Genomic DNA, 14,159 nt, shown 5'->3' on the forward strand with positions numbered 1-14,159 from the left:
TAATCAGAAATGTGAGGGGAGCTACTGGGACAGATAAAAATCAACACAGTTGGCTAACCTCACTGTAGAATCAGAAACCCCGTTCCTTTGCCACGTATTTCTTTTCTTCTAAATAAATCCTAGTGCATCTTCTTCCCTGGTGTCCCACCAAGTCTCTCTCTTGTTCCTGTCCATCCTGTTTTGCGGACAACACAGGTGCCTACCAACATTTCTTCAGAACTGCCTTTTTGGACATTGGTGCTTCCTCTGCAGAGCAACATCTGCTGAGCCCTGAGTCACCCGGTGTCTTTCCAGGAAGAGAGGGACCATGACAGAGGGCATTTGTACAGCTTGTGTCTGCACTTGTTGCTGCGGAGGAGAACTTAAATCCACATGTGGAACTGCTTACTCAACCCAAAGGTCAGAAGGGATTTTATGAGGACACAAAAACCCCAAGTGGCCGCAGCTCGTGCGGGGCCTCCCAGAGGCAGCCGAGGCCTGACGTCTTTGGCCTTGCAGGTTGCCAAAGAGCTGTCATCTGCAGAACGAGGCTTTAGGAGAATGGATAAATATTTGGGGAGTGCAGCAGTGGAATGAGCCTACTTTACTGTGTTAAGTTGTTTAATGGACACGGTTTGACAGGCAGAATGTGCAGGTCAGTCGTCTGCCCAGCGGGGAGTCCAGAGTACCTGTTTGTGCAGTGAGCAGTTCTCTGCCTGGCTGAAACCCCCAGTTTGTTACAGATGTTTGTTATACAGATATCTTTATAAATTACTTGTATAAAGTTCAAGCTAGCAGAAAACACATTTTGAAAACGCGTTTGTAAAAAGCTAGGAAATCACTGAATAGTAGTTTCAAAAAATCTCATTTCCACACAATTTGACTTACACAGCTGATGGTCCCAGGTTTTTTGTTCGCATTTGTGTGGCTGATGTTGCAGTGGACTAGCCCATAAACATGATGGTTGTCCACACCAAGAAGTACCACTGGATTCTGCTGATGGTTCAGGTCAAATCACCCTTGAGTAAACAGTAGTAAATGTCCATTTGTTTAAATCTCTTATGTTTGCTTCATATGTCTGAAGCCAAACTAAAGATTTGGCACTACAGTTTCATTACATCTTTATGAGAACAGCTGCACTGTGCTGAAAGCTTACCAAGATCTTAAAACTTTAAATGTAGCTCTTCAGAGTAAATCATAGTTAAAATTGAATGCATCAGTTTGCTTGTTTACATTAGCACATATTGGAGTGCAATAGAAGCAAATCTGAAAAGCAAAACATTTTGCTGAGGATCTGATGTGCACACCTGGGGACACTTTTGAAGTTTTTACTTCAGATTAGGTTCAGGCTGGTTCTGTGGACTGAGTATTCATTTACGATCACAGAGAATATTTTTCTTAAGCTAGCAGCCTCACTCTTTTTTTTATTTTTATTTTTAATTAATATGTGTGTTTTTTCTCTGTCAGGAGATGCATATGATGTTCTGACATAGGTTTGGGTTATGTGCCTGACATATAGTAGGTTAGCACAATGAAATGCAAATTAAACTTATGTTGATTCAAGAGAGTTTTAAAATGAGATCCTACTTTACAAATATCACACATTTTGATGAGGTTTCACTACATATTTTACTGAAATTAATGTTTTAGGGCCATGGAGATTGCAGGCTGAAACAGGTTGCAGGCCATCTGCTCCATATGTTTTCTGTGATGGCAGCCAGTTCCAGGTGCTTTGGAGTTTAGAAGTCCTATATTAGATGGCTGTGGAATAAAATAGCCCCAGGGCAATGTCTTTGAGTTCCATATCAGGTTCTCTGTTTGTTCTGTTACCTTAAGCAAAATATTTTGAAAACATCTTACTTTGAAAACAAATATGGTTTACTTCATGCAAATCAAGACATTGGCAATAAAAAAGACCTCTCTGTATCCAAGCTTTAGGACAGATGACAAGCTTCACCACAATTATGTTTAAATGGCTTAGAGTATGCTCTAAGAGATGATCTAAAAGTTGTAAGTTTACTGAAGTTAATTGTACTTTTTTAGTGGTGAAGCAAGTTTCTATTCAGCTCCATTACTTAGGTTATTGGGTCCAAACCAGCTATGGAGCCACAGTATCCATTCTCTACTGCACAAAATAGTTACTAATTTGTAGATATTAATAAAATAAAGATTTGTGCTCTATGCCTGAATAGAATTTTTGTAGAATTTTGCAGGTCTTCTGTATCAGTAGAGATCTTGAATCCCTTGGTTTATGCTTTCTAAAGTTGCAGCTGGGACATTTGAAAATAATATTTTAATACTTGAGGGCAAAACCCCCCACATATCCAGTGAAATGGGCTTCAAAGCAATTACAGTGTTAATTTTTTTTGTCTTTATTTCCTAAAATTACATGCAATATTTCACAGTACACTGCGACTTTCTGTATTTAAACATTATTTGTATACCTTCTTTTGCCACTGGCAACATTTTTTTCTCCTGTTCACTTCAGCATGCATTTATGAACCAGCACATTTCATTAGACTTCCCTTTGACATTTTTTTTTAAGCTGGAAATGCAGTAACTTGTCTTAAAAACCCCTGCAGAAGACCTGAGTTTTCTCCATCTGTTCCTCCCAGTCTCATAGGGGAGAGCGGGATGTCTGGTGGGAGGGATCACTTACGAAACCCAAGTTGGCGCTCACAAAACACAGTGCCCAAGACAGCAGTGAAACTTTCCAGTTGGAACATGGGGTGGTCATTTCTCCTTTCTCATCCTTCCTCTGCTTTGAGGAAGTGTTGAACACCATTCACAGCTGGCTTAGCTGTTGAGGGGGAAGACGTGGAAAACTAAAGCAGTTGGTTTTTAGGAAGCCTTTTTTTGTGAAGATGGGGCTGAATGCAAAGAGTTTATGTTTTGGTGTGAGTGTGGTATATAAAACAGAATGAAGCTGAAAGGTGTGTGTGTGGCAGACTGCCTACATCTCTGCCCATCTTCCTGTTGCTGTTTTCCAAGCTCAACGTGAGGACATCTTGACAAAATCCAATTCTACCCAAACCTTGCGCTTTTGTATTCTGTTGAGCCTGGCTGACGTTCAGACCTTCAGTAAAGGTCCGAATCTGCAGGTCATCTAGCTGGGCCTTTTGTTTCCTTTATCTGTACTGCTTCCCACTCTCCTCCCAGTAAGTAACCTCAAACTCTCCTCAAACTCTTTTAAACTCTTGCTTGCTCAGAAAACCACTCCAGAGGTTCTTATTTCAATAATATTAACAAAGCTGTCTTTGAAGAAAGGCAAAGCTTGTAATAAGGAGCAATGCCAGGAGTTGTGCTAATTCCAGTGTTGAAACCAATGTGAAAATGAAATTACTTTTCACTTTACTTTGGGACAGAATGGAAGAATAAGTCTTTGCAGTGTGATTACTTAAGTAACATTTGCAGGAGGTAATACTATTTCATTCAGCTGAATAAATAAATCAAAAAGCTCCACCTTCTTATCATGGGACTCTTTGGACAACTGACACTTGGAAATTCAAGACAGTGAATTTTTATTCATGTGTTTCTTACTAAGCACATATATTTTGAATTCTCTAAAGCAATAATATAAAGGTGAGAAATTAATAGCTTGCTTTGGGGCCTTTGCTGTGGTTTCCTGCAGTGCATATCAATTTCTTTTAATATATCCAGGAATGGTAGGGAGGTAGAAGTTGCTAGAGAGAGACTTGAGCAGAAACAAGAGGACCTGTCCAGAAACTTGAGGACCCTTCCAGAAACATTTAGCCAGCTTCTCTTTGGGAGAAGATAGCTGATTCACATCCACATCATGTACTGTCTAATGCTGAGCTGATGACCCTTACTGCCTCTACATGCTCCCTTTTAAGGAGACCACACTTCTTAAGGGCAGCGTTGAATTGGAAACAACTTTATGGACTTGCTTTTTGTTATGCGAATTAACCACCAAATTACTTGTCTTTCTGCTCTGTTTATGGACTTGCCTGTTTCTTATATGAACCAGTTTAATTGGCTGTGTCAGTTCCAGTGCTTGCAGAAAGATTTACAATGGTTGATCTTTGCTGATATTTCCACTCCACAGTCTCCATTATACGTAGTGTTAGCACTCCACAAGGGAACACACATAAGTGGAGATCATGCTGTGATAATTTCTTAAGGATTCTGGCATTGGGGGGTGTGTGCATTGGTGTGTGTGTCTTCCTTGTCCTTATAGCTAAACATTATCTATAAGTACTATAGCTATATTAGAACTCACATTATTTCTGATTAATTAGCCTTCAGTTCATTTAGTTTTAGTTCCTAGTTGAACGTACTTTCCTATTTAGCAGGAATAACATCTGGTGAATATCATAAGTAAAATGGTGATTTAAGAAACACAAAGAATATTTTTAAATATTAGCAGTTACAGTTATAGCTTTAATAATATTTTGTTTCTAGCAATATTAAAAGTCCAGATTGCTGTTTAAAATCTCTTATAGATTCCTTTAAATATACCTCCAGTTTAAAAAAAAAAGTAAATCAGTAGCACTGGGTTTGTACACTGATTTCCACCAGAACTATAAATAATTTTCTCATGTCTGATTTTTCTCCATCTTTAGGTTTTTGGATGCCCTTAGTGCCAGCTTTCCTGTTGAGCATGTCCCAAAGCAAAGAGTTTAGGTTTTGAAGGTATATGAGGGAAAACTATCATACTGATAGCTTCTTATTTTGGAGTCTGATTCCTCTGTGTTCTGTGAGAGAATTACCCCCCATTTATGTGGGTAAAAGAGATTCTCTGATATGTTATAGGAAGATTGTAGGCCAATGTATTTGTTTCTAAAGAGATTCGAGAATCTGTAGCAGAGGCAACCTTAATCATTATTTCAGATGATAAGTATTGTTCTCCTTAGTGTAAAGTAATAAGTTAGGAAATTTTTCAATATTAACTTAGGTGAAACCTTAAACAACACTGACTTTTAAAACTATTATTTTGCACTGAGGAGAATGTTGCTATTTTTCTGACCTGTCGTAATTGCTATCAATTTTGGTGTAGCACATCTTGCCTACTTTAATATGTAAGTTTACAAAAAGAGATATGAGGAGTTTGGGTGTTAATTTGTAGATATGGGATATTTTAACATTCAAATTGATTGTGCTTCAGTAGTCTTAGAACTACCTGTGCTAGAAGAAGAAAATAAATGCAAAGGAATATTATCAGTGCCTTCTCAAAAAGGGGGCATTGAAGCAATGGGAAAATGCCTTATTCCTTGTTAACAACACTGTCAGGTGAGTTCAGCCCAAGGACTTGAAGGTAACTGTGAACAGAACATTTGGCATGTGCCTTGATAATTTGATGCTGTTGAGTTACCCTTTATGGGCCCAATAATGTTGAAACTTCGGAAGGCGTCAATTCCAGCGTCATTTAAATTAGCCTCCCACTGATGTGCTCAGCTAGATCTCAAGCCAGAAATCATACAAAATTAACAGATCTCCAGTCTAACTTAGTAAAACACGTGCTTTTCTAACTGCCTTTTATTGCCTTCCTTTTCTAGGTCTTTAGGGATTTTACACTGCATATCTGGAAAAACAAGTCACCGTTTAAACACTAAGTCTACAGCTTGAATGGTAAGGGGAAGCTGCATTACTGTGTTGTTATTACTCAATTAGTGTGGAGCTGATGACTTGGATGAAGGAAGTGCTATTCTAGTTTCTTTGCTGAGAACTGTCGTGCTTTGAGTCAATATATACCCCAAAGAACAATTTTTTTAGAAATCACATAAAGCACAGTTTTTATCACTTCCATGCTTATAACTATGAGCTGGCTACTAAAAGCAGTGTAGAGACTTTTCAACTCCTATTGACCTCACTTCTATTCTTGAGCTTTGTACATAGGCCTTCTCTTATACAGATTTATATTTTTTCATATATTTAATGTTTTAAAATATCTGTATTATGCTTCTTTAGAACTTCTGTTTTGTCCTGTCCAGTTTTACAATGGTTTTGCCTTCAGGCTAGCAAGTGTTGTCTCTGAACAGTGCCTAGCATTTTCCATTCTAAAATCATACTTTCAGTCTATTTCTGGAAAACCGTAATTTTTAAAGTGAAAATTATCCATCTTTTTCACTCCTTCCTTTCCCTTTCCACCAAAAGGTTTCAGTAATTTAGAGGAAACCTGGCCTTCTGCTAATATTCAGACAACCTCTTACAAAAAATATCTTCTGCCCTTTTGTTACTGTAGTAAGAGGGCAGAAGAGAAGGTGCCTTTTATAGTACTACAAAAATTGCTCAAATTTGCCCAAATTACTTCAATTTTTACGTGCTCAGTGGAGAGCTCTAGGCCTCCACAGCTGAAGAGTTTATTTTCTCTCCATGTTGAATAAACACCAACTTAGGACTGGCAGAATATTCGCTGCTTCAATCAGGACGTGCTTCAGGCAAATTTGGATTTTGGTATAGAAGCCCCAAACCAAAAGCAGGTTGACTGTACCTTTCCTGGGCTGTCAGTGACTGTGCTTCTGGGTTTGGCTCGAATGCAAACTAGACACAGAAGGAGGTTAATTAGGTTGGTATCATTTGAGAGATAATTATGCATGGAAAGCAAGTCCGGAGTTGTGTTTAAGAACTTGACAAGTACAAGAGTGCATCAAATTAGGATTGCCTTTATAAAAAGAAATTTTTATTTATTACAGTTACTCTGAACCAAAAGTCAGGGTTTTTAACAGTAATTATTTATAGCGCACAATTAATTGTAGTTATTTATAGCCCTCACTGAGTGTGTATTTTTGGTTTGGTGTGGTGATAATTATAGCATTGGAACAAAATAGTGTAGCTTCAATACACTGAAGTTTGAACAACTGACAATATTATCCATGCAGAGTACAGGTTTCAGATCCATTTCAAATTTACTGAAGGAAAAGTAACCCATGGATTTCCAAGGGGATCTGCTCTAGTCCTTCATAGAAGTGCTCTAGACTTTTTAATGTCACATTTCAGTAGGTCTCACAAGGGCTCAGTTGGTTTGTTTTGGGTTTCAGTGGGTTCCTGAATACTTCAGAGACACGGGCATTTTTCATATTCACCTTTTTGGCCTGAGCATACTGTGGTGAACTCTGACACCAGCTCTCCAGTCTCTCCAGTGTAACCAGGACAGTAGTCAGGGGAAAAGTGAAGAAACAAGATTCAGAACCTTCAACTATTCCCTGAATTTACACCTAAGTGAAAGGATGAGCAAAAGATAAAATAGAAAGGATAACAGAGATAAGACAATGGCAAAATTGGTTGCCTAAGTGATTACAATTGTTTTATTCACATCAGTTACTGCATAAATTAGCAGTACAAGTAAGGGATCATATAGAAGTTTAGAGCGAGAAGAATCAAGAGACAAAATTTTGCAGAAGTGTCCTAAAAATATTATTAAACATCCATAGATGGTAGAATAAAGAATAAAAAATCTGACCTTCTCCTTTGAGTGCTTGTATATGAAGTCTCTGGCTGCACAATTTATCTTGAATCTTGTTTCGGGACAAGCTGGCCCTTTCAAAGAGGCTTCTTAGATATTAAAGATAGTCTGAAACATGCAATTTCCTACAGAAGTAGCCTGGGAATACAAACCCAGTATAAAGCAAACAAGAAAGACTGAAAATTAATCTTTTGGAGGAAAAGCCCAGTAGGAAAGAATGAAGATGCCCATCTTAACTCCCTAGTAAAAGATGTGCAGGCTGATGCCTGCAAGGGATTGCTAGGCCGAGGAAAGCACATGGACGACATTTGGAATTTATTTTTCTCAAACAAAAAATGTAACCTAAAACTCATGCCCTGAAGAAAATTAACTCCTATAGCTCATAGGAGCTCTCTGAAACACTAGCCAGTGAATTAAACCACTGATTTAGAGGTTTCTCGGGTAGCTAAAAAATATATGAAGTCTTCAGGGCAGGGAGATCTTTGCTAATACATTTGTATATCATCAAGCACAGTGCCAAGAAACGCGGGTTCCATTTATGCCAGTAAGAGTGTAGTATGAAATCTCCTTTGCAAGTCTGTATTTTAATTTCCTTTTAGGGGCATTTCTACCAAAAAAATATTTTATTATGTAGTTGGTTTCTTTTTTTATTTTTTTTTATGTGAGTTTGGCCCATGAATTTGTTGGAGGAAAACCAAAGTAACAGTTCATGTAGCATCTAGAGTCCAATGTAAAGAGGCACAACACGACTGTCTAGCTGGCATCTAGAGCACAAAGGATCAGTAAGCAGTTAAAAATCCCTTTTGCCTGTGAGAGTGTTCATTGCCAATATTTATCTAAGGAAAGGGCCTGGAACAGCCAAGTGGTCTGTAAGAGGATTCGAGGAAGGTGAAGTTCAAAGGAAAAATAGGGAAGCCTGTGAATCTATTTCAGACCTGTTTGTTCCAGTTTTTTTCACCTGTGAACAAATAGCAGAGCACTCTGAGGGGTTTGTTCTGGTCACTGACTGCTCTTTTATCAGTCCCAGTGGGAGGAAACCTGAACCTAAACAGAATCAGTTGAGGTATTTATGGAGACAGTAAGCCCAGGTCTGGTCTGAGGAGAGGAGATCCAAGTATGAACATGCCAGAAGTAGATGTCGATTTGAGGTCTCGGTGCAGGGGTTGCAGGACATGTCTGTGCTGTGGAATTGGTTAAGGGGCAGAGGAGGCACTGCTGGCCATTTATTACTCACCCAGCATGGTGCTGTGCAGGCTTCCCAGCATTCCTGTGGGAGAGGGGGAGCTGTGTTTATGTTGTGCCAAGGCTGAAGGGAAGAAGGCTTTGCTGCACTGGCATTATACTTGTGGACAGAGCCGTAGCCCATCAACAGCTGAGCTCATTTCAAATGTCTGCCCAGCACATCCCCTTGCCCTTGGGGTTCTTCTGGTAGTGCTGGTGGCCAGCACAGGGGCCACCTGTGTACCTACGTGTATTCACACTCAACAGATGTTAGAAGGATACTGCAATGACCAGCCTCATCTTCTGCCCCTCCCCAGGCCACCACCCCACACACTGTGAAATATGTTCAGGATTCTTCTTTGGCATTAACACCTTTTTTTTTTTGTTATTGTTTGGTTTGCTTTGCTTTGTTTTGTTGATATAAGTTCTCCTAATAATACTGATGTATCTTGAAGTACCACCAAGAACCTTCACCAGGAGTTAGATAACACTTGCTTATGTACAAATAAATATCTGTGAGGAAAAACCATGCTGTATTGACAGGGTAACAGTGAAAGGTATAAATGGCAAGTGACTTCAAAAGTGAAAAGCCTGATATCATACTTGTGTGGTTTGTTATGTACTTAATAAAATAAATGTAAGTGTCAGTTATGGAAATCTTCCAAACCAGTCTTTCATGACTAAGATAACTTCTTGCTGATAGTTTTGCAGAGATGATTCGCAGTAACCAGTCTGAAAGAGGAGAGGTTCATTGTCTTTTATGACATTCATTCTTTTATTCTTTTAAGTTTCATCCAGAGCAAAGCAATTACAAGCTACCATACTCCACATACTCATACTTGGAGAGTTGCCTAAGAATTACATACATGGTCTTTTTGCAATCATTGTGATCACATCATCACAGTATAAAGGAGACTGGAAGGGACCTCCAGAAACTGATCTAATTAGATCTGGTTGCTCAGAGCTGTGTCCAGTTGTGTCTTGCATTCCCCCATTGAATTCCTTCATGAGGAGATTCCTGTCTGCACACCCTGTGTCAGTGTTTGACCACTCTCATGGTAAATCAACAAACAAATAAGTTCTTCTATCTGATCAGAATTTCCCACATTCTGACTTTTTTTGTTGCCTTTTGTAGTTCCACTGTGAAGCTCCGAGAAGAGTCTGGCTCTGTCTTCTCTATATCCTCTGGTCAGGCAGTTGTAGACAACATTATGTTCTCCTAAGACTTCTCTCCTGTGGGCTGAAGAGGCCCAACTCCCCCAGACACTCCTCTTTTTTTCTTTTTTTTTAATGGATGAGACATGTCTGTCTACACTTTACAGCTTACTCTTGTGACTATATATCCACTTATCTAACTTCAAATTGGTTTTGATTTCTTTTTTTTTTCTTCAGCCTGGATAATTTAATAGAAAGAATTCTGGTAGCCAAAAACAGTGAATATGCAAGTGTGTTGTGTTCTACCATGAAGTTTATCACAGTGCCTCACATACGGAATCAGAGACGGGCTGAGGCAGGAAGGTGTCCCAGGAGATCACCTGGTCCAAACCTCTGTTCAGTGCAGGGTCAGACAGAACAAGCTGCTCAGGTCTATGTCCAGTTAGTTTTTGTTTCCACAGCCTTTGTGAACAGCCTGCTCCAGTGTTCAACTACCCTCACAGTAGTAAAGTGGTTTCTTATGTTAAATGAAATTTCTTGTATTTCAGCTTCTGCCCATTGCTTCTTATCCTGTCAAGAAAATTCTGACTCCGTCTTCTTTCCTTCCCCCTTGAAGTATTTATACATGTTCATAAGATGCCCTGAGCCTTCTGTGCTCCAGGCTGAACAGTTCCAGCATCTGCTCATATGACAGATGTTTCAGTCTCTTAATCCTCTTTGTGGTCCTTTGCTGGGCTCCCTCCAGTGTGTCTCTGTCCCTCCTATACTGGGGAACCCATCTTGGAACCCAGATGTGTCTGACCAGGACTTTGCAGGGAGAAGGATCACCTCTCTCAACCTGTTACCAATGATTATCTTAATGTAACCCAGAATGTCAATGTGTTACAAGGGCACTTTGCTGGTTCATGATCAGTTTGGTGTTCAACAGAACTCAAGGTCCTTTCCTACAGAGCTGCTTTTAAGCTGGTCAGCCCTCAGCATGTATTGCTGTCTGGGGTAATTCCTCCCCAGGCTCTGGACTTTGCATTTACCATAGTTGAACTTCATGAGGTTCCTGTTGGCCCATTTCTCTACTTCCCTCAGAATGGCACAACTCTTTGGCATATCAGCCTCTTCTCCCAGTTTTGCATCATCAACAGACTCCCTTGGTGTGCATTCTGTCTCATCACCTATGTCAGTGAGGAAGATAATTGACAAATATTGTCCTTGAGACAACATTGAGAGTGACCTTGCAGGGACAACAGCCCACTCCCTCAGCACTCGTGGGTAGATCCCGTCAGATCTCAGGGACTTGTTATGTCTGCTTCAGTTTGTTGAAATGTTCCTTAGCCTGATCTTCCTCTGCTGACACTAAGACTTCCTTGTTCCATATTTCCCCTGATGTCTTGGGGGACTGGGATTCCTATCCTAATGAGTGAAGTAGACATTGAGCACCTTGGCATTTTCCATGTCCCCTGTCCTCCATCTGATTTCCACAGCAGGCCCACATTTCTTTCTGTAGCTGCTGTTGTACCTCTAGGAGCCCTTGTTGCCCTTCACATCCCTCACCACACTCAACTCCAGGTGGGTTTTGGCTTTCCCAACCCCATCCCTGAACACTCAGACAGCTTCTCTATGTATCTCTTCAATCAGAAAATATAAACTTGAACTGTTGGCAATAGATGATGTGAACAGCATCTATGCAGGAATAAGTGATGTGAACAGATGACTTATGTTAAAACTAAGCACCCCAAACCCCTCAATAACATAAATATGCATTACAAAAAATTGTACTGTGACATAGAAACAAAATTTTTTTTCCAGGAAAAACATTGCATATTTTCTGTTCTGTATGGAACGTGCCTGAACTGCCAGTAATAGGCAGCATGTTTTGTTTGTTACGTATTTCCCTTCATTTCCTTCTTTTTCCTACTGAGTTGATAAAGATAAGATTAACTTATGATCCATATCTCCTTAAGTTTCTAGCTTTCCTTGATTATTAACAGTTAATGTTTTTAGTCATGTGTTGTTTAAACAATGGCCAGATATTGGAGTAGGTACTAAGTGCACTTCCATGTTTCTTAAATCCATTTGAACCATTTACAACTAGTTCTACCACATTTTGCTTGATAAATAGAACATCTTTCTTCTGGCCCCAGACTTTATAGGCGAAAGAAACCCCAAACCCCAGATTGCCTTTGGAAAAGGCTTTATCTCACTTTTCTAGAGGATATGCTAAGATATGCTAAGGAGCGTATACCCGTCGTACTGAAGTAGTCTCAAGTTTACAGCTATCTTTATCTGTCCTGCCTATATAAACAAAAGTTGAAACGTAGGTAGGTCTTTTGTTGGTCCTTCTGTAACTGGACAGAAGCTTTTAATCTTTATCTTAGTTTAACTCGTGTCCAGTATTCTGCATGCTTGTTTGATACTGTCAGCCCAATGCTGACGCTGAAGTTGGGTAATTCCTGCTTACTCATTATCCTCTTGAATGCTCTTAAGTGGATGTGGTTTCACTGTACTTATGGAGAGGATCAATTAAGATAATCTTGGATTAATCCCATTACACTCTTTGGTCTTGTTTATGGCTTTCTTTGTCATCAAATTCACACAAACTGTGAAAAGACTGTATTCTGTTTGTGATACTCTCATTATCATTTATTACAGAATTTCCTCCCCTATAAAAATGTAAATTTATCTTTCATTGAATCCTACTGCTCACAGATAAACAAAACAGAGACATACCAAAGGTTTTGATTATGTTACTTTAAATACAGTGTCTTTTAGGTACTGATCTTACACATGGTAATACGTATAGTCACCTTGAAACACTCCTGTCAAGTTTGTGGTGCTGTTAAGAAAATTAACTTTAGTTTCACGCTGAAGTTTTAGGATGTTCAAGACTTCTAGTGAGGCACCTTATCTGAAACTTTTTACTACCAATGGAGGTTAAAAAAATGGAGCTCTTACTCAACAGCTACTAGAGAGCTCATGAAATGAACCTATGCAAAGCAGGCTAACATAAGGTGCATTTACCTTTCTCAGTTCAAAACTATTAGCACAACATTTATGGGATCATAAAAAATACTTTTTGTTGGATGAGTGTTTTGATGAGCAAACCTGCTAAGAGCATAGGGGTGTATGGTATGCACTGTAATATCAAGTTGAGCTATAATCATATTTTTTTGATGTGTCAATATGTAGGGGAGTAATCTGTTTCATTAAAAAAAAAAGAGTCTGATTCATTTTCACTGGGTCAATTGCTGTTGCTAATCCAGAGTCTTTGTCAGCTTGCAGGCTTTCTTGTGTGTTGTGTTTTTACACTTTTGCTTAAAAGGCAGGTAAGATGATACTGTTGGCACTTTCTGCTCTTGTTTTTTTACTTGGAACAATAATGTGATAGACTTTTAAAAAAGCTGCTTTTAGCAAATTCTATTTTTCGCATGTGTATTCATGGGGAGACAGATGGCCAGAGAAGGATGGAATGACTTTGATTTATTTGCATTAACCATTTTTTTCCTTCTGTTTATGGTGCTGTCTTTGGTGTTACACAAATTCATTCATGAAATAAAAACTTTGATAGTCCTGGAGAAACAAAATTTAGTTATTCTCTCTGAAACACGGTAAAAATGTTATAGTTTATTTTGCTAAGGTTTGAAGGAAAAAAAATGCAACTTTGTGCTCTGAATATTTAACCAAAGGAAAATCTCTCAGGACTGTGTTGTGGCCACAGTATGAGCTAATCTCCTGTGGTTTATATTTGGATTGCAGGAATGATTTTTCTTCCAACTTTGTGCATATTTCCTGGTGGAGTATCTTTGCTGTATTTCTTCTTACTCATATCACATGGTTTTAAATTTTGCATTTTTGTTCTCCCTATTTCAGACCAGTATTTTTGTTGATATTTCTTCACAAAATTTCATACAGAGTCAAGAAATAAGTCCGTAGTTATGAATGGGTGTGTTGTCCTGAGGTATGCGGGGAGGTAACTCTGCCGAGTGGCTTAGACTTGCAGTGAATCCTCATTTAATAATATTGTTCCATGCACCTGGCACACAGAAATATTCCAGGATTGGGTCCTGCAGGCAGTCAACATGATAAAGAGGATTAATTCCAGTAAATGAACATACACATAAGGACTAAGAGCTTTGGTAGTTATGTATTGTTTGTGTGTGCATAAACACATTATAATGATTTTGTTTCCTAGATTTTCTTTTCAGTGTTTCAAAGTATTACAGCACTGGGGACTATTCTGTGCATTCTGACTCTAGTATCTAAAACAGGTGAAGTCCTCAGAGAACTAACACCGTGGAGTCCGTATAGGCTGGCATGGTGGGCATGGTGCTTTTTTTTGTAGGCAGAATATTTTAAATAATGATTAAAGCTGTTCTTTTTCTTCATT

The 14,159-nt window shown here is 39.0% G+C and overlaps 1 protein-coding gene across 5 annotated transcripts in view; it reads left to right on the forward strand.

Annotated features, from left to right (window-relative positions):
* The window catches only part of LOC113966595, a 290,519-nt gene that overhangs the window by 75,201 nt on the left and 201,159 nt on the right, over window positions 1-14,159 (forward strand). For 3 of the 5 annotated variants that reach the window (XM_027681488.1, XM_027681487.1, XM_027681489.1), the window contains one exon: window positions 5,496-5,568. The exons of the other annotated variants lie outside the window; for them this stretch is intronic. The gene's annotated coding sequence lies outside the window, so the exon portion shown is untranslated. The remainder of the gene's footprint in view (window positions 1-5,495; window positions 5,569-14,159) is intronic. 5 annotated transcript variants of the gene reach the window in all.

The sequence above is a fragment of the Neopelma chrysocephalum genome, unplaced genomic scaffold, assembly GCF_003984885.1.
Source record: "Neopelma chrysocephalum unplaced genomic scaffold, ASM398488v2 Primary Assembly neopelma1_60, whole genome shotgun sequence".
Lineage (NCBI taxonomy): Eukaryota > Metazoa > Chordata > Aves > Passeriformes > Pipridae > Neopelma > Neopelma chrysocephalum.